The sequence below is a fragment of the Chrysemys picta genome, chromosome 14 (assembly GCF_011386835.1).
Source record: "Chrysemys picta bellii isolate R12L10 chromosome 14, ASM1138683v2, whole genome shotgun sequence".
In the NCBI taxonomy this organism is placed as follows: Eukaryota; Metazoa; Chordata; order Testudines; family Emydidae; genus Chrysemys; species Chrysemys picta.
In genome coordinates this window covers 4,282,932-4,302,846 of record NC_088804.1, presented here as the reverse complement: position 1 = coordinate 4,302,846, position 19,915 = coordinate 4,282,932, and the positions used below count along the sequence as shown (strand labels likewise).

General features: G+C 49.6%; 1 long non-coding RNA gene across 1 annotated transcript; it reads left to right on the top strand.

The window, feature by feature from the left end:
- The first annotated feature begins 2,058 nt into the window (after positions 1-2,058).
- Positions 2,059-19,655, top strand: LOC135975551 (uncharacterized). The gene is made up of 3 exons (XR_010592463.1): positions 2,059-2,413; positions 12,337-12,388; positions 18,201-19,655. It is a non-coding gene; the product is annotated as an uncharacterized LOC135975551 (long non-coding RNA).
- The last annotated feature ends 260 nt before the right edge of the window (positions 19,656-19,915 follow it).

Here is a 19,915-nt window from a genome sequence, read left to right as displayed (position 1 = left end):
CCAGCCCTTTACCTTGACTGGCTCCAGCCCCTTCTCTGGGCTTCTCGCTTTCTCCTTTACATGGAGGCTTGGCTTCCTTGCCAAGCCATGTGGCCCCTCTGCCCAACAGACACAGATTGCTGTGACCCCAGTGCCAATGTGCCTCTTTTGGGGAACTTTAGCAGCTCCTTAATAACTATTCTAAGTTAAGGAATTCTGAGTTAAACTGGAGTTAAGGTTGGGAGTATGTATCATTAATTTAAGGGTCAAAAATAGTGCAGGGGTGCTGAGGTTATCCAAAACCAAGCATTACAAACAAAGGAAACTGAGAGTTAAGGTGTTTCACAGAAGAAATCCACACATGGTAAAGGAAGAATTTGGTGCACAATTAAGGCACCAAACAACTTTAACTCTGCCCTGTCCTGACACCATACAATAATCATGTGATAATGATTAAGGCATTTTAGAAGATCAGATGAATTTTATTTTTAAAGACTCATTAGTGGGTTTTCATCCTTTTTCATCCCCTTGGTGCAAGGCAGGGCCAAGCTAGGGAGTGAAGCACAGGGGGAGACACCAATGCATAGCTGGAGGTGAGAAGTCAGAGAACCCTTGTAATCATGCAGGGCAGGAATATCAGCAAAGCTCTGGATGCTTGTGCCACCCTCCAGGTGGACAGAGCCACACATGGGCACATAGCTGAGTCAATTGCCATAACTGCCACCCCCAAAGGTTCACATATCATGATTCAGGTCCCCCAAAATCATGAGATTGGCTAGAAAATCATGGGATATTTTTAATACCATATTTGAGGCTTTGTTTATTTGTGTTTGGTTTCGGAGCCTTTAATGGTGATGTTTTCAAGCTTTTCTCTGCAACATGGAGGCTAGAAACTCTTTAAAAAGCAAGCTGAGATTCTCCCCTCATTACAGCATTTCAGGAGGTGTGGCTTTAAGAAAGAGACCAAATATTGGGAAATGTGCAATATAATTGCAAGAGTTGTCAGTACTGCACTTTCTCATCTCTAGAGATGCTATCACAGTCCTGGCCAGGGTACTGATTGGTGTCTTGGTGAAGGATCTTATTCCCATTGTAGGAGAGCAGCTACTGATCCTCCCCCTGCGCCGAGCAGTATTAATCCTAGCTGGCCTGCTATGCTCTTGCTGCACAGAGCCTGATCTGAGCTTGAGGTTCTGTTGCAATGTTATAGTTTGCTCTGAAATGGAGCCCTGGGTTTGGCAGCGCTTCCCCAATGGCTGTGAGCTGTCTGGTGTGCCTGGAGCTCTGTGCCCTGTGCTCACCTGTCCAAGGTGAAAGCCTAAGACTCCTCTCCCTCAGGTGTTTGTCTCTGTAATCCCCTGAAGTTTCCTTGCCAAAGGAAGCAGAGTTCCATGTGCTGGGTGAGACCTACACCCCCAGATGTGAGCCCGGCACTGCAGCTCTTCAGCTGCTGGGGGCGGTAGAGTCAGCCTCTTGGGCTCTCTAGGAATTAAGTTCATGTCAAGGCCAAGGAACTGGTAGAGAGGATCAGGCAGTGTGAAGGAACCCCCTGGAGTTCCCTGCACTCCATGATTGATGGGGCTGGTTCAGGCACTCAGAACCTGCAGCCCTGCACCGCTCTGTGTGGGGTGGCAAGTGGGCCTGGTTAGGGGCCTTTCCCCCTGAGCTGAATGCTGTGCATGGGGCTGTCTCCTTTGGTACATGGTGCCTAGTGTCCCATCCCCCTGTCAAGAGCCATTGGTGACTTGAGGGGAGGGCTGTGCTGTATAATAGTCTCTGGGCACTCTGCTCTTTCTTCCCCAGCTTGGGCTTCCTGCACACGGAATACCTGGATGAGCCTGTTGGAGCTTTAAGTGGCTGGGAGACCACATCAGCAATCTTATTTGCTTGGGAGCCACCCTGAGAAGAGTGGGAGAGCAGAGAGGACACATTGCTGTGCTAGTGTCAGGGTAAGTGTTTTTGGATGTGAGTTTGAGATGGCTGCCAGTTGTGCTGTCTCTGCTGCTGGTGAGTATAGTAGGAAGAGAGCCTGAGTCATAAGCCCTTGTATTAGAGGTCAGAAATTTCTGGCTCTTGTGATTGCAGAGCAAAGCCTGAAAACGTGACCCCCTAGAAGGCTGAAAAACCCAAGGGCTAATAAAGCCCCCACATCTATTGGCCTAAGACTCATGAGATATTAAAAAGATAATCTCGCGATTTGGGAATGACTGTGGGAAGGTGCCACAGATCTGCAGCGCCCACTGCATTCAGTGACCGCTTCAGGTGCTGAGAACCTTCCAGACTCGTCAGACCTTTCATGAGTAAAGAAGTGTTGTTGTATGTTTGGGGAGGGGGTGCAAAGTCAGTAACACTTCCTGTTTTGTTTTGGGTTTTTTAAAGAGACAAAATGTTTCCTGCTCTGGGATTTGGTGCCCAGTTACCGCCAGACTGGAAGGTAAAGTACTCTGCTTGCCATATGCGCTGCATGTTTAAAATGTGTGCGTCCACTTGCGCAGGAATAAAGCTGTGTGTCGTTTCCTGAGGGTTCAGAACAGAATGGCTGCCTGTTGCATCTGCAAGAGCTTTTTATGCAGGGGATGGGCTGGGGGGATGGGATAGAAGGGCTCTGGTTTTCAGGCTTTGGAGAAGGAAACAGGATTGTATATGTCTGTGGAGTGGGGGGAGGGAGGCTGGCAGCCAATTTCTCCCTCCCTTTCAAGCTGGCATTAAAGCAGCCGCATTGGCACTAATTGGCATAGTCAGCCACTGAGTCACTTTCCTGGCAGGAGGCAGGAATGATTCGGGGAAAGTGGCAGGGCCCACTTGGTAAGTGTGTCAGACAGACACAGAGGAGAAAACAAAAGGGGCTGGAAATGGAATGTCCGTTGTGTAACGTTTTACACGCAGAGTGTGGAAATGGACCCAGCAAGATAGTCATAGGTTTAAAATCTTTACACCTTAAGGATTGTCTCTTGTACAGTCTGCGTTCTCAGGTGTGCTGAAAGCCCGGTCACTTCCAGTGCTGGCTCTCCGCGAATCTCCTGAAAGCCGTGTTGATCTTTGTTGGGAATAGGCACTCAAATGGTTAAAGCAGACGTGGTTCTACAAATGGCCGTGCCAAAAAAAAAAAAATCTCCCCTAGCATATGGTGCGGTGCTCGGAGCATCGTTACACACCCAGCCCAGTCAGCGTTTCCACAGTAAACACGCATTTCTGTTTGTTTGCTGTAACGTCCTGCAGAGACTTTGGACCAGCTGGCAGAATTACGATCCCAAAGAATTCACACCCGTGGCTCACGGAAGAGCCAGTCCGTGCTATAGGAGAAGGCATTTTAGAGTATATGTGATCCTCCTGCTGAGTTTCTGGCTCTAAATACTGGGCCATGTTTATCTGTGGTGGAACTCCTCCGGTGTCTATGAATGAATTTAGCCCGTGAAATCTTGTTGGGTTAAGACCTGTAGTAAATTAGCACACAGCAAATCTCTCTGTGTTTTTGAACAGTACAGGCTGAACACTGAACCTGTCTGCGTCTCCCCATCACAGTTATTTGTGTTCATTCCATTGTCCTGTTCTTGTGTACATGCAATATTGGCCTCTGTACAGTGACAAAAATCTGACCGGTATCCAGATTGGTTCTGGCGGGGTTCTAGACCAAAGTGGACTACCGCATCTCTGCTTTTGGTTGAGGGAGGGCATGGGACCTGGTCTTGTCCAATGGGAGAGCGATTTATTGGTAACCTGTTTGCCTTTCTGAGGCCTTTACAGCGGGAGATTTCAGTACACATCTCTCCCCCCTTTTGTGGTGAAATTGTTATTTCTCCAGCCCCATAAATATGCATGGTGCTTCAGACAGGACAATGTGGATCCTGCCATAAAGAAAGTAGTCTACCGCCCCGATCCCATGAGTCACTGGGTGCCTCTGGTGACATCAGTAGGAGTTGAGGATGTTCAGCACCACCGATTGGGTCCGTAGGTGACGTGAGGTCAGGCTGTTTAAAAGTGGTTACGCTGGAAGTTCATTATCATGAACAGGCTGCGACCCAAAGCTGGCCTTCTGATGGGGAATTCTGATGACAGCATTGTTTCCACACGTGGCTTCAGAGGCATGTTTATGTGAGGTGTTACAATGGTCAAACAAACTTCAGCTTGTGTCTCATGTCTATAGCGGTGCTCTCTGTGTCCGGAGTGGGTGGATTGCTATGCCTGCTAACTAACCCCCCTCGCTCTGAAATGTTCTGCTTCTGAATGGCGAAAACATCCTAGCAGTGCCCGTCGTGGCATATCTAGTGAGTAGGATGTTCCACCAGCCCCGGCACTCTTTGTACTGCAAGCGAGACTCTCCCACTTCCAGACACGGTACATGCTTTGGGGCCTCGTAGTCTTTCCGTTGACTTCAATGAGCCTTGGATCGACTTCTGCATTGAGGCAGCAAAACATCTGAGTAGTAGGAAAACTCTCGACAGTGGGGTTTGTGAACTGTAGAAGAGAAGATCTGGCGGCTCCATACTGGAGCACTTCAAACTGCGCGGGCTGAATCTTTGGAGAATACACTGTCAGCACGAGCTAGATGGCCTAACAGGTCTTTTCCCATTGCTGATTTTCTGCCCTATTGAGCTGTGCACTTCATAACCAAAGGCGAGGATGCTAAATGTTGAGCAAGGCCTATGTAACCTGGTTTTTATGGTTTTCAAACAGTCTTTAAAATGCACCAATCTAGGACATAAATTAACCTCCCATCCAGGCTCTGGGGCTAGCCGGACATCCCTTCCCGCGGGAAAAGTGTTGTTAGCCCGGAGGCCAGAGAGGCTGAGTCAAGAACTCAGCCTTTCTCTCTCCTCCCTCTCTGCCCGGCTCCAGCAGCCGAGAATCTGGGAGCTCACAGAGCTTTTGTCAGATTCATGGCAGAGACTGAGATCGGCGCCGTCATTTCGCTTCTCCGTGTGGAAAATCACAATTGTCCTGTGGAGAAGTTTGGTTTTTCAGAAAAGGCATTTACTGAAAATCATCCAGGCAAAATCATTGCAGTCAGCTCTACCCATCTCCTTTCCATTGACACGCATGAAATGCCCTGGGCTACGTCCCACAGGGCTTATAAAGGGAGGTGGTTTTAGATGTTTGTTTTCTCCTGCTCGCCTTGTATTGCAATATCAGGAGCAGAGGAAACTCCCTAAAAATGGAGAGGCCACGGGAGCCCGAACCGTGGCCCACCCCCCAAACCCTCACCCTCATGCTGCCTCTTACCCCAAGGTCCCGCTCCTGCGCCACCTCTTCCTCCCAAGACCTTGCCCCCCTGCTCACTACTGTTCACCCCTCCCCCCATCACTCGCCCTTACAGCTGGTAAAAAGCCCTCCCACTTTTAAAAGTGATGGGGTCGTGGCCCCCTAACCCCCTAATTGCAACCCACCTTAGCTTTAAAGACAGGCCTTTACCTGAGCTGATACCGCTGAGTGATTTTTTCCTTATCTCTCTGTTTGAAAACTACCAGCTGGGGAGCGTCTGGATTTCTAGCCTCAGTATTGATTTGATGGCGCTTTACAGATGAATAAAAAAGAAAGCCCTGCCCTGAAAAATGTATAGCCTGGACATCTACACCACAATTAAACAGCCCCTTAACCTGGGCCCACTGGCACAGGCCAGCCATGGGGGTCTAATTAGAGTGTAGACATTCCCTTAAGGTCTGTACCCATGTGGGCTGGACCTGAACCTGTGGGCTAAAGATGAACTGCTCTGTAGCCCATTGGCCAAGCCCTTGGAGCATTTTCTCCCTTATGCTTTTTTCAGTATGGGATTACCTAGGGAGGTGGTGGAATCTCCATCCTTAGAGGTTTTTAAAGTCAGGCTTGACAAACCCCTGGCTGGGATGATTTAGTTGGGGATTGGTCCTGCTTTGAGCAGGGGGTGGGACTAGATGACCTCCTGAGGTCCCTTCCAACCCCGATATTCTATTATTCTGTGAACTTGATGCAGTTTCTCTGCTGTTGATTATTCAGCCACAAAGTCCCATGGAGATAAAATCGTTGGTTGCATCAGTGACTTATAGTTACTTACAAAAATACACCTACCGTGTTCTCTAGGTGCATGTACGAAAAAATACTGCCACACCATACGCCCATCACAAGAAACTCAGGGCACTTTCCTTTCAAATCATCTCCTCTGGAAAATAGCCTGAGTATCATTGAGAGGCCTTGCAACTTGCCCCAAATGGCCTTGTCTTCCCTAGTCAGCGCTGGGGGGGGGGCCGAAGGGAGAAGCAAATTCCAGTGTGGAGGGAACCTCACTGGGCATGTCTACACTACAAAATTAAGTCAACTTAAGTCATTAAAGCGATGCTTCATGTCCACTCTGGGCCACTTCTGTGGGCGGTGCGTGTCCTCACCAGGAGCGCTTCCGCCGACTTAACTGTGTGGGGCATGGTGGGGTATTGACAGATGGAGCCCCCCCGTCCTGCCCTGCCCTAGGGTTGAGACCTGGAGCCATTTGCCCCATATAAGTCAGTTGCTACAGCCACCCTCTCCCCCACCAAAATCAGTTCGTACCCTCCTTCCCTTGGTGTGGACCCTGCTGCTGTCCTGATGCTAGTGCTCTGCTGCAGGAAGCCCGTAGTCAGCACGGGTTGTAGCTGTGAACAGGCGATGTCAGTTACGCAGTGTCTACACAGACACGGCGTCGCCCGAACCCCATTGACCTAAGCACTGTGCCTCTCATGCGGTGGAGTTATTAAGTCGATGTAGTGAGCGACTGACATTGGTGGGAGCTACATTTTAATGTGGACGCTTACAGAGTTACCTAACTCTGTAGTGCAGACCAGGCCATTGCTAGACTCCGTTCCCCTTCCCTCCCTGCCCCCTCCAGCCATACAGCTAACGCACCTCAGCTGAGATGCACAGGGCCCCAACCATGAACACCTTATGGATCAACATAAACAGCTGGTGTTCAATCTGACAACAAATGGGTAACTTGTGCTATGGAGAGCGCCAGGGTGCCCTGCTCCATGCATGCTCTGGCTGGCTCCTGCTCTAACTGAAGTTACCAAATAATCTTCAGCTGCAAAACTGGGATCTGCCGTTCTCCACTGGTGCAGCTCCTCCAGGAAGGACAATGGTGGGAGTGGCAGGGTAGGCAGGGCGGAGGTGTGCTGTCCGACATTGGTCTGTTGCCAGTGGAGCCAAGAGAGGAAGGCGTGGTAACGAAACGCTCTCCGAAGAATGGTTTGGGTATGTTGCTGGAAGTGTTTGAGTGACTTGATGTTGACTGACCATATGCTCCAGGCTTCTTTGTCTCTTCTTTCTCCGTCACCTCTCTGTGTGAGGTTTTTGACCACGCTGGGTCTGATTCTGTGGTCTGCATGCAGGCAGACTGCCATTTGACTGCCTGCAGATCAGGCTCCCAGTGTACACCTTGGAGATGATTCATCTCCCCCTAACTAGTACATGTCACTGTCTGTCATGTCACCAGTTTCAATGGGACAAATCTCCATAAACAACTTGCAGTGAATAATTCTCCCACCAGTTGTTATGACTGACAGAAACCAGAAATTGCAAACATAATGGGACTAAAGAGAACATGGAAGCTCCAGATGCATCATGGGCTGGTTTCTCTCTGAATATTGCCACGCTGCTCAAACTGCTGAGAGGTAGTCTGGGCAGGGGCCGAGTCTTCACAGCTGCTTGTAAAACCCCCAGCCCAGCACTGGCACCGTCTTAATAATAATTTCACATTCCGGATTCCAGTCCTGTTCACATTCAGAAAGGAGAATGCCAGAAGATCAAGCCTTTAATGAATATATGGAAACGAAGGGCCCTTAATTCCCACTGACTCCACATAAAACTGTGACCACGTTGATAATGATGCTCTGGGTAGTGAACCCTGGACCGTTGACACCAGAAAATAGACCACTCAGTCCCGATCTGCAGCCTTTGTGCTATTTTATTCCTGGGTCTTTGCACTCTGGCAAATAAGCCTTATTCCTCTCTTCCAGTGCTCCTTGCTTATTTCAGTCTTGGGTCTGCAGCCCTCTGTCAGTTCAGGTGCGGACTCCCACATGTAACTTGCTCTTCTAGTCCTGGGTCCTCAGCACTGCCCGGATTTTCCTGATATTCAAAACCAAAATGGCCATTACTCACTGAGATCCCTGTCACTCTGTTAATTTGTAAATAAGACCCCTCCCATGTGTAATAAAAGGTACATGCAGCAGGTTAAAACTTGACCACAGAGGCGTGTGGCTCTCGTAGTGTGAGGACCGGAATAGAAATGGGGAAGATCATTAAAGATAAGAGTCATATAAATCATGCTTTGTTCCCGTGATGCGCTTGTTGCCATGGTGCTGCCAAATGCTCTCAAAGAACCGATATGAATACGATATTTTGCACACAAATGGAAATGTCAAAGAACATCTTGAAATTCTAGCGTCTCCAGAAGGAGAACCTCAAGCCGTCTCGTTGTCGGAGATGGGAGAAGGAAGCAGATGGGTTTAGACTTCAGTGGGAAGACACAGAGGGTATATGGCATTGGATGGATTTTTGCTCAAAATCCCATCCCCCAACCCCATGCCGCTTAATGCCTGGCGTGAGATCTGGGTTCACGGGTAGACTCTGGAATCCAACCTGATTTAATTTCTGAGCTGGTAGATGAAGGCTCCCAAAGCAAATGTTGTTGTTTGTTTTATTATTCTTTGTATTACGGTAGCACCGAGGGCCTCCATCAGAGTTTGGCGCCTTTGTACTAATAGACGGTGGCTTAAAAAGCAGTGTACCTAGACCAGACGACAGAAGTATGATCCCTATTTTACAGATAGGGAAACTGAGACCCTGAGACCAGGGACCTGCCCAAGGTCCCAGTCTGTAGTTGAGCTAGAACTCGAACCTAGGTCTCCTGAATCCCAGTCCTGGGCCTTATCCACTGTCCATCTTTCCTGGCTGTGTTCCTCTGTCTGCTCTAAAAGCAGCACTTATAGGCACCATCTGGCTGAAGACAGTGCTTTTGCTGGAGAGATCCTGAATTAACTAGAATGTCCGCGCCCACCTTTAGCCATGAGTTGTGAGAAGGAGGGTTTCTAGTCGAGTTGGGAGGGACGGGGTTATAGGAGCACCTTGACTTCTTCTCTTCCAACCCTGCTGCCGGCTGAGCCAACCCAGTGGTTTGGGAGCAATGCCCTTGTGCAGCTCACTAGGAGAGACCGGTTCCATTTCTGAGCGTACTCCTCATCTGGGAGAGTTGCAGCATACGGCAGGGGAGCGGGGGTGTTTCTAACCGGCTGAGGCGTCTGAGCCAAAGCCCATTGAGGTCAATGGGATGCTTTCCACTCACTTCAACCGGCACTGAATGAGCCCCAAGGAACTGTTGTTGATTGGCTCTGCAAAGGGCTGTGCCATCCGTTCTCCTCAGCTGGGAAGCCTGACGGCCTTAAAGATAGGAGGGGGGTTACACTGGGAAATATCAGGGGACCGGAGAAGCAGAAAGGGTCTTGAGTGCCCAATGCTGCCATTGTAACGTTGTCACCTTGCAGTCTGCTCTCTGGTACACAGGCCTGGTGTGTAATGTCTGCGGAACGCTGCCAGCCAAGGGAACGCTGCATTACAGAGCCCAGTCACTGAAGATTTGGCACATGCTTCGGTCATCAGGTCAGGGCTTGTGCATATGAATGGCAGCATTATTGATTGCCCTAAACCAGCATGAAGAGCCCCAGAGAGGAAATGGTAACGTTACCTTGCACAACGGCTAATCGGCTTTAAACGCAAAAAAGAGTTTTAGGAGTTTTTTCCACTGACTCTTACAAAAAAAGAAAGTCATCTTATTCTCTAGATAGCATGTATTTTAAGGGGAGATGGGGGACATGCTGAAGCAGACAGCTCTGTATTTCCCTGGCAGTCTGGAAGGTTTTTGTGTCATATACAGGCATAGTTAACGCTAACTTCCCTTGAAACCTAAGGTTCATTTCACTAGCTTTATTAATATTCGTGGACTGCAGCATCCTCTGTCTGAGGATATCAAGGCGCTTTGCATACATTATTTAACCCTCAAAACCCGTAAGAGATGGGGGATTTATTATCCCCAATGTCACTGGCAAACTGAGGCTGCATCTTCACATTTGGGCACCTGAGATTAGTGGCCTAAATAACCGGCCTAATTGTCAGCAGTGTTGAAAAAGGGAGTTGGGGATGCTTAGCACTACTGCTAGTCAGACTAGTTATTTAGGTGCCTAAATTATCAGTTTAAGTGCCTACATTTACTCCTCTGAGTTTGACAGTTAAGCTCTAAGTGAATTGCTCACCCACAGCAAATCACTGGCAGAGTTTGTTACGAGAACCCGAGTTGTAGCCCACCCTTGTGCTTGAACCAACGCATCGCACTCTCTGGTAGCAGAGTTAGGCTAAAGAAAGCAGCATGCCCTGCTCCGGGGGTGGGGCACAGCTCCCAGCATGATTTATGAGGAGAGGCTGAGGGAACTGGGATTGTTTAGTCCGCAGAAGAGAAGAGAGAGGGGGGATTTGATAGCTGCTTTCAACTACCTGAAAGGGGGTTCCAGAGAAGATGGATCTAGACTGTTCTCAGTGGTGGCAGATGACAGAACAAGGAGCAATGGTCTCAAGTTGCAGTGGGGGAGGTTTAGGTTGGATATTAGGAAACACTATTTCACTAGGAGGGTGGTGAAGCACTGGAATGGGTTACCTAGGGAGGTGGTGGAATCTCCTTCCTTAGAGGTTTTTGAGGTCAGGCTTGACAAAGCCCTGGCTGGGATGATTTAGTTGGGGATTGGTCCTGCTTTGAGCAAGGGGTGGGACTAGATGACCTCCTGAGGTCCTTCCAACCCTGATAGTCTATGATTAAAGTGGTGCATCTCCCTGTTGCTGATCTGTCTAGTCTGAGATTCTCTGTCGTGCCAGTATCCACAGTCTCCAATCTGCATAGCAAGATCGCTAGTGGGTCTCAAGGAGTCATTCCTCTCTTCTAATTTCTTTAGGCCTCGTCAGAGAACAGTACATGCTGATTAGTTCAAAGCATCTGCTACTGAAGGGGTTCCCAGCCTCTTTCCCCATTCAGTCCCTCACCCCTGGTCTTTCCCTGCTGGGCCTTAGAATCCTTTGCACCTATCACCAGGGCATTCCGTGGAGTTGTTCCAAGAAACGGTGCAGTGGTTTCTGGCAATCACCAGTCCAGAGCTGCTGAGCAAATCTTCTACACTGGAATGGCAGAGATGTGCACTGAGACCTGGCTCAGGCTGTGTTTCATCGACTGTTCTTATCACTCGTGCTCTCACTTACGCTTGTGCACTCCCCCGGGAGCCCAATGGTAGAGCACTTCCTGAGTCATTCATTCATATGGCCTGAGCAGAAATTATTAGGAGCAATAAAAGCAAGCGCCTCTTAATGTGATTGATGCTGGGAGTAGCTTCCTGAGGAGAGCTTTGCAATTAGCATTGCTATTAATTTTGCAAATGGCCGGGCTGAGCTGCCACGGAACTGATAGGAAATGCCAGGCACTCTTCAGTTGCCAGCGTCCCAAGGAATCCCCTTTCGGAAGCATCTCCCCATTTCCGGAGAGGCGGATAACTCCTCCCATGTGGTGTCAGTTGCCTGAAGACCTTGAGTGTCTCTTGCTACTGCCTAGGAAGGTGGGCATTTTCCTTGGCGGTTGGGAAAGCCAGTCCAAGCAATTCCAGGGGGTTACCTCTGTCACCTGCTCTGCAGTGCCAGCTTGCAAAGGGATGGGGAACAGGGACTGTGTGTCATGTGGTTAACGTAGTTTGAGCCTTTTGTGACCTTACATGGAATTAATGTCACTTCTTCTAGCGAGTGTGATTCTTGGTGGGGTATGTGAGAGATGTGCCAGCCGACTGGCCCGTCTCCGCGGCTCTGCCCACATCCTCAAAGGTATGTAGGTGTCTAGCTCCCACTGAGATCAATAGGAGCTAGGCGCCTAAATACCCGTTGAGGATCTGGGCCCTTCTCCCTGTGCTCTTCCTCCAGGTAGGCAAAGGGAAGCAACGTGGACAAACCCAATTTCTTACTGTTCACTAAGGAATTAGTGATGGGAATCCCAATTTCACAGGAAGCTGAGCGGAGATTTAATCAAAAGGCTTTAAGGCAAAAGGAACTATCCCAGCCCCCCAAAGCTACTGAAGTCAGAGTGGGTTAATTTTCACTTTTCGTATGCTTGCCATAGCTGGGGGCATAGGAAATGTTGCAGACCCAGTATGGGGAATTAATAAATCGGTGGCCCTGCCAAAACAAAGCAAGACTCCCTTTGGGCAGTGCAGGGGAGTTCTGCCCATCAGACCCAAAAACCGCCTTACGTTCTTTTGCCAAGCCTATTGCCAGAAACCCCACTCTGTGCTTAGCTCCCATGTCAATTTGGGTTGTTGTTTTTTTTCCCTCCAGGTACCTCACGAATTTGCCATTAACTTCAACCCCACCAACCCATTCTGTTCTGGTAAGTAAATATGTGGGCCCAGACCTTTCTGGCTTGGGGACCTGAATTTGCTGACTGCTAGGACTTGTTACCTCCCCTGTGGTGTCTTCCAAAGACCCGTGTCTTCCAAAGAGCAGCATAGCAGGTCCTAACTAAGTCTTCAGAAGAACCTGTGTTCAAGCAAAAGTGCAGTGTCCTGGAGGCTCATAGGACAAAGAGCACTGCATGCCTCCTGTACCTTGACAAGTCCTCTTGAAGTTGAAATTTGGTTACAGTGACTTTCACAGATCCCACGATAGATTTAAAGCCAGAAGGGACCATTATGATCATCTGGTCTGACCTCCTGCATAACACAGGTCTTAGCAAGAATAGGACAATCTCAGGTGAGCTGTCTCAGCCCCTTGTACTTGCTGAGAACACCTCTAGTATTTGTGCTGTACCTACTTCACTAGGTCACTATCCGATTGTCCTGATTTTCAGAGAGCTTTCTATGTTACTGTTCTTTATGTGTATTACGGTAGCATTCACAGACCAGGGGCCCAATGTCCTAGACACTTGTACCAACATATGGAGTTTGCCATCTAAATAATATAAACCAAGGGCAGGTCTACACTTAAAACGCTGCGTCGGCACAACTGCAGCACTTATGTGAAGATGCTCTTACCCTGATGAGAGAGCTTCTCCCGCCAGCGTAATTAATCGACCTCCCCAAGAGGTGGTAGCTATGTCAACGGGAGAAGCTCTTCCATCAATGTAGCGCTGTATATATGGGGGGTTAGGTCGGTGTAACTACGTCGCTCACGGGTGTGGATTTTTCACACCCCTGCGCGATGTTGTTATACCGATACAGATCTGCAGTGTAGACCTGGTCTACTAAATTGGATTAAAGTAATCTAATATCCAGGTTCCACTTAACCCTTTAGGGGGTTAGCCCGTATGTCTCCCCAGTGCACCTGCTCAGCTTTGTAATCATGGGTCAGTATTACTCCTGTTGTTACAGAGGGGGGAAACCGAGGCAAAGAGAGGCAAAGTGACTTGGCCCCCGGTCACCTGGAACTAGAACTCTGTCTCCTCCAGGCGGGCAGACTGGCAGGGGTGGGAGGATGGAGATAACGACCTGACAAGACTGATAGTCCTGATTCTGTTGGCTGGAGAGAGGAAAGATGGTCCAATGATTGGGGCACCAGTCTGGCACTCATGAGACCCAGGTTCAATTCCCGGCTCTGCCACAGACTGCCCTGGGCAAGTCACTTAAACTTTCTGTTCCCTCAGTTTCCCATCTGATAACAGCACTGCCCTACCTCCTGGGGATAAATAATGAGACTGTAGTGCTCAGATGTTCTGGTAATGGGGGACAGATAAGTACCTTCAACAGATGTTGCTGGACAGTGACATTAATAATTGTAACTCTGCAGAACCACAGTGCTAGGGTCCTCCATAAACCTCCTGTGCTACTGTAGCCTTTTATCATGCTGTTAACCCAGTACTAAGCATTTAGATTAAATAGGAATACACTTCTCTGATTGGTAAACAGAGCAATGCAAGATACTATGCACTATTTGCATGTCTGTGCATATGCATAGAAATAATGGTTGAGATACTATTTGACACACATGCTTGGGTGGCACCAGTCCTTATTACCTCTTGGTAATAACATAATAAATCTTAGGTTGCCACATCATGCCCTATCTTCTATTCATGATAAACTGCCTTCAATCAAAAGAGGGGGGGAGGAAATTCCCTGGAAACAGGACATCTGAAGAGAGCACAGATCCGATTCGACGTGGGTGGTGGTGATTGCATTGTTCTGGAGTTCTCTCTGCAAGAAAAAGCTGGCTGGGAATGTTTCAGCAGAAACCATGAAAATAGTTTAAATTGTCATCAGTAGGCTTCAGATTCAACACCCACCTGAGAGGAATCTCTGGATCTAACGTCCTTGCTACACTCCGGGCTATATGTACAGATTCGGACAGCACTGCATTGGGTCATGTTCAGACTAGGGTTACCATAGTTTAAAAAAAAACAAAAAGAGGACACTCCACGGGGTCCCGGCCCTGCCCCAACTCCGCCCCAGCCCCGCCCCAACTCCGCCCCTTCCCCACCCTGGCCTCACCCCAACTCCGTCCTTTCCCCAAAGTCCCTGCCCAACTCCGCCCCCTCCCCTGAACGCTCCGCGTCCCCCCCCCCCCCCGCTCCTCCTCCTCCCCTGCTTCCCATGAATCAAATGTTCGCGGGAAGCCTGAAACAGGCAGGCAGCAGGTAAGCTGGGGCGGGGGGGGCGTGAGGAGGTGTGGCCCAGTCCGGCCCTCCCGGCCGAGCAGTTCTGGCCTCGGTGTCTCCGGCCTGGCTCTGCTCGGGCCCTGGGGCACTGGCCCCGGTTCCGTCCGAGCGGCTCCGGCCCCCGCTCGGCTCTGGCCCTGGGGCACCAGCCCCGACCGAGCAGCACCGGCCGGCGGCCGAGCACCCCCAATCCCGGTCCCAGTGGCTCCGGCCCGGCTCGGTTTGGGCCCCGGTTCCGGTCGAGCGGCTCCGGCCCACCCCGGCCCCGGCGACTCCAGCTCGGCTCAGGCCCTGGGGCACCAGCCCCGACCGAGCAGCGCCGGCCGGCGGCCGAGCACCCCCAATCCCGGTCCCAGCAGCTCCGGCCTAGCTCAATTTGGGCCCCGGTTCCGGCCGAGCGGCTCTGGCCTGGCCCCGGCCAAGCGACGCCGGCCGAGCACCTCCAGCCCCAGTACCAGCGGCTCCGGCCTGGCTCGGGCCCCGGTTCTGGCCGACTGGCTCCCGCCTGGCCCTTGCCAAGCGGCACCGGCCGGCGGCTGAGCACCGCCAGCCCCAGCGGCTCCGGCTCCAGCCCCAGCGGCTCCAGCCTGGATCCAAGCTCCCCGACCCCTCCCTATTTTCCTGGACATGCTCGGCTTTTTGGAATTTCCTCCCGGACCGGGATTTGAGGACCAAAAAGCTGGACATGTCCGGGAAAATCCGGACGTATGGTAACCCTAGTTCAGACAGTTCTCTTTCTATTCGGAAGTGGATATCAAACTCATTCTGTGGAAAGAGCCAAATTATGTCAAATGATGCCGTTATACTACCCTTGAAGCACAGCGGAGTTAACAATGGGATGCTTTCACAAATATCAAAGGGAAGAATATGATGCTAAACCTTTCATTCGTAAAATGAGAGAAAATAGCACCGGGCCTCTTAGAACCACTGCTGTATTTCTGCTCTTTGTTTGGTCATTTTTGCATGGAATCACAGTAATTCTGTGCCTAAATTAGGTGCACAATTGAATACCAAAGATTTATATTTAAAAAGGGGGTTAGTGTCACCATTAGGGTTAAGTGGTAACACCCCCACTGAAATGAACAGGGCAGCTCAGACCTCTCAGAGCTATCATTGCAGTCTCAGGCAGGTACCACAGCATCCATTCTGCTCTGCGCACACTTGGAAGGTTTTCTTGGCAGTCATAGCAACATACTTGGTAAATTGGAAGCTTGCCGAAACATACTTCAAACTGCAGAGGGCTCGGGGGTCTCCCCCCACTGTATTACAGGTGGGATTTTCAAGAGCATCTAAGTGACTGAGGAGCACAAGTCCCATTGACTTTCATGAGAGTTGAGCTTCCGAGTCACTTAGGCGCTGTTGAAAATCCCATCCTAAAATAGACACTTAGACCCAGATCCTGCAACTTCTTGCATACAGGCAGATTGCTGTTCTTAAAGGGGAGCCCTGTCAACTCCAATAATTCTCCAGGCAAGGCCCAGCAGCCCTCATGCACGCAGGTGGTTGCAGATTAGGGGTCTTACTGGTAGCTGAAATTATGCATACGGCAGCTGGGCCCACCATGACTATCCTGCAATAATTTACCACTTGGAATCAGCTATATTCAAACATAAGAACGGCCCTACTGGGTCAGACCAAAGGTCCATCTAGCCCAGTCTCCTGTCTTCCAACAGCGGCCAAGGCCAGGTGCCCCAGAGGGAATGAACAGAACAGGTAATCACCAAGTGATCCACCCCACCCACCCCCACCGCCCCGCCCCATTCTTTGGAGCCAAAGCCTTAACCCGTCAGTAAGAAGGGGAGAGAAAATGATTCGTTCCAGTTGTTATTTATTCTGTCTTCAAAATGTGTGTGTGTGTGTGTGTGTGTGTGTGTGTTCAGAGGCAGATAGATGTAACTTTTGCATGAGTGTACTTTAAAAGAGAGGTGAAGGGATGGAAAAGAATGGAGCTGAGAGTTCAGGACACAGTTGGAAATTGAACCTCTCAGTGCGGCCACATTCACGTCTTGCATCTGTGCAAAGACTTCGGCGGAGGCTGGTCTCCTAGGTGATCAGAGCACAGATGACCCTCGAGGAAATCGGTGTCACACTGTTCCGGTCAGGCTGGAAGGCGGAGCCATCAGCTAGTGGTCTGAAGCTGCAGGCATGAAATAGCCTGTGTGTTTCCTTTTTGTGTGTCTTTACTCCTAGATATTTCCATTTGAGCAATATAACAGTCGCTTGTCCAAACGGCTTGGATTCCTGCTTCCCGCCCAGCCACAGAGTTGGGCGTCACACGTTAGCTGAGCATTGAGTTTAAAGCCACATTCTGTCCTCTGATGTGTGTGGGTGGCTCCCTTTTGAAATTCCAGCTCCCTTTGCTCCCACGTTGCAGAGCAGAATTTGGCCTCGTTATTTCAGAAGTGAGGAACTTTTAAAAAAAAAAAACACATTTTTCTCGGCTAACTAAGCCAACAAGAGAGAATATAGTAACTTCAGAGCCAGCCACACCCAAGCCACTTGCATAACCCGAGCATGTAGATCTGCTGGCAAAAGTAGAAGTGCCCTGCAAGTTGGTGGGGAGAGTTCAGACAATGGACGTGGTAGGGATAGAGCAATGTAATCCTTATCATATGATCACCCATGGCAAACAGTCAGTAAGGAGTGTCCGCTCCAGGGATGGATTATTTCCTCGTGTAGCCTGAGCTAAGACGGTTCTGTAGCTCTCGTCTAACGTGCTGACCAGCATGTACACACCTGAGCAGGGCTATCAGTAATGAAAGCAAAAGAGCCTCCTATAACTCACAGATCAGAGCAACACTTTCAAAACTTCAGTGAAACTTTTTGGTTCAAGTTTCCAGCCAGACTGTCCCTGCGACTGTGGCGTCTCTCCACCGCTTTCCCTGCTTTATGGCTGTCTCAGTTCCTTCCTAGGCATGGTGAGATTCTTTCAGGGCATTTATTTGTGCTCCTGCTCAGGCAGATTCTTCACGTGGCTTGGTATATTTCCAAAAAACCAAAAGGAAGCCCTATCTGAATTCAGGCATTAGAAGCTCTCTCTCTCAACCACGAGGGCTCAGGTGTCTGGTGTTAACAAACCTTTTCCAGCAAAGACATTTGAAGACTTGTTTTCTGAACTTCTGAGCATCCACAATTCCAGAGGAAGTCAGCAGGTGGTTTCAAGAAACTCTGGTGTTAGACTGTGGCTGTATGGCCCAGTGGTTAGGGCACTGGACTAGAACCCAGGAGACCTAGTGTCTTCTCCTGATTCGGCCACTGACCTCGAATAACTTCACCTCTCTGTGTCTGTTTCCCTTACCACTTGTTACCTGTCTGTTTGAATGGTAGGGTATAGCACTGTTTGTATGGTCTCTCGCAGAAGTGGGCTCAGATCTCCGGTGGGGCTACAAGATGTTACTGTAAGATAAGTAGCAAAGTGAAATTTAGCTTCGGCGATCTCAAGCTTCTGCCCATTGTATCTGAAATCCATTTTGATGTGTACGTAGAAGGTTACTGCAAGGAGCCGGCTGGGAGGCTGTCTAGTTAATGTCTGGTTTGTCTGGTTCTCTTTAAGGAGTGGAAGGCATTGTCCAAGCATACTCCGCCTGTCTGCCTCACATACGCTTCTACGGACCAACCAACTTCTCTCCCATTGTCAATCACGTGGCTCGGTTTGCTGCCCAGGCTATGCAGCAGGAGTTTGCAGCAGTAAGTTAACAAGTCTGTCCTTTTATCTGTATCCCTGCCTTGGCTTGGAATTTCAAAGCAAGACTCATTAAGCTTACCATCTTGTTATCTCCTAGAGGGCACAGGATCATAGAAGTGCAAGATAAAAAAGACCTATTAGATAACTTAATCCATCCCTTGCATACACAGGCTGTGGTCCCTTGGTAGCGGATGGATCGATGTCAGTGATACATCCCGGGTTTGATCTTAGCCAACAGGCCAGTAACTAGCTCTGTTTAAAAGCTGATGGGATGTCTCACCGTTAAAGGCATGGAACAGCTATATCTAGGGAAGAAGTAATTTCAGGTATGTTTAAACATTGTTGATTTTAGTAAGACCCGCTGCTGTAGGCTCATGTCAAAGGCAGATACAATGACAAAGGCAAGATACAAGGGAATTCGGAGACTACTAGGAGTTTGAGGTTCTGTTCAGGGACTTGTAGCCTCTGTTACTGCAACAGTTGAGCATCTTGTAGGCACCACGGAATTAACCTCTATGCCCCTGGGTGGTAAGGAAGTGTTGTTCTCTCCATAATACAGATGGGGAACCGAGGCACAAGGACATTAAGCAACTCACCCAAACACATAGGAAATCAGTGGCAAAGCCAAGAATTGAACACAGAATTGAACTCCCGAGCCCCAGTTTAGTAACTCAGGGACCATCCGTCTTCCTCTTGTGCCATGTGTGTTTTCAGGCGAGTGAAGAGATGCAGTTTATCCTAGGTACTTATCTCACTATCGTAGTGCCTGAGAACCTCTCAACACCCGTGTGAGGTAGGGCAGTGCTTTTATCCCCATTGCCAGATGGGGAACTGAGACACAGAGAGGCCAAGTGTCTCAGCCAAGGTCTGTACCAGAGCAGGGAACTCCGCTTGAGTCTCCCAAATCCCAAGCTGGCACTGCAACCACTGGACCAGGTATCTGATTGACTTTTTTTTCCAGTGCCCATAACACACTGGCAAACAAATGTCTGATTTATTTATTGACATAATACAGTTTGAGTCATTTCCTAGGTTAAACTCCGTGGGCGAGGTTTGGAAAAGCATTCAGTGTCGGTGTTAATTTTGCTCCCATTAAAAGTTAGTGGGAGTCAATGGGAAACGTGTTAATTGCTACAGTTTACGGACAATGAATACGTATTGCCCACGGATAGGATAGACTGTAAGAATGATTCATCTAAAATAAGGAACTCTACTTTTTCCCCGTGCCCCTCATTTTAATAGGTGTCATTCAAACACAAACGCTCCAGTAGCACTGTGATGAGCACAATAGGCAGGAGAGGAGGAGACGATTGGTCCGTGGAATAGAATGCAGGGTGGGAGGGCTAAATTAGGGTGACCAGATCACCCAAGACAAATATCGGGACGCGGGGGGGGGGCGTGGCGGGGGGCGGGGCCAAAAAAAAAAAACACCTTCCTCCGCAAGTGCTGGAGGGAGGCCCAGGAGACTTAGGGGAAGCGCGGGGCCGGGGTGAGTAACAGTCCGGCCTGGCCCCGAGCAGGCAGGACTCAGTTGGGAGGTAGGGCGAGGAGGGGGGCGGCCCACGGGGCCAGGCGGCGGCTGT